The sequence below is a fragment of the Triticum urartu genome, unplaced genomic scaffold (genome assembly GCF_056163025.1).
Source record: "Triticum urartu cultivar PI428250 unplaced genomic scaffold, HENAU_Tu73 scaffold1, whole genome shotgun sequence".
Lineage (NCBI taxonomy): Eukaryota > Viridiplantae > Streptophyta > Magnoliopsida > Poales > Poaceae > Triticum > Triticum urartu.
In genome coordinates this window covers 5,736,340-5,736,887 of record NW_028259461.1, presented here as the reverse complement: position 1 = coordinate 5,736,887, position 548 = coordinate 5,736,340, and positions in this window count along the sequence as shown.

The window sequence follows — 548 nt, the reverse complement described above, 5'->3', positions numbered from 1 at the left end:
GAACTTAGGTGTATGCTCTTTCCTTTTGTCGAAGTGGAATCGTAGAACAGAATGTGATACGATGAGATAGAATGCAATAGAAATAGAAACAAGGATAGCGAACGGGTTACCTACTCCTAAGGGTCAAAGCAAGCCCTTTAATTCAATTCTTTATTCTTACATTAAAATTCTTACATTAAAGAATGAATAAAATCTCCCCAAGTAGGATTCGAACCTACGACCAGTCAGTTAACAGCCGACCGCTCTACCACTGAGCTACTGAGGAACAAGGGGGGATTCGACCTCCTAGAGTTCAACTCCCGCTCTCAACCCATGAACAATATGAGTCCGAAGCTTCTTTCGTAACTCCCATAATTTCTTCGTAGTGGCTCCGTTCCATGCCTCATTTCATAGGGAAGCCCAAAGTGGCTCTATTTCATTCTATTTCACTTCCTAGCACTTCCTATCATTTAATATCCATCCCTTTGGTCTTATTGACATAAGAGATGTCATTTATAGTCTATCTCTTTCTATATATGGAAAGTCAAGAAATTCTCATCGAAACATCG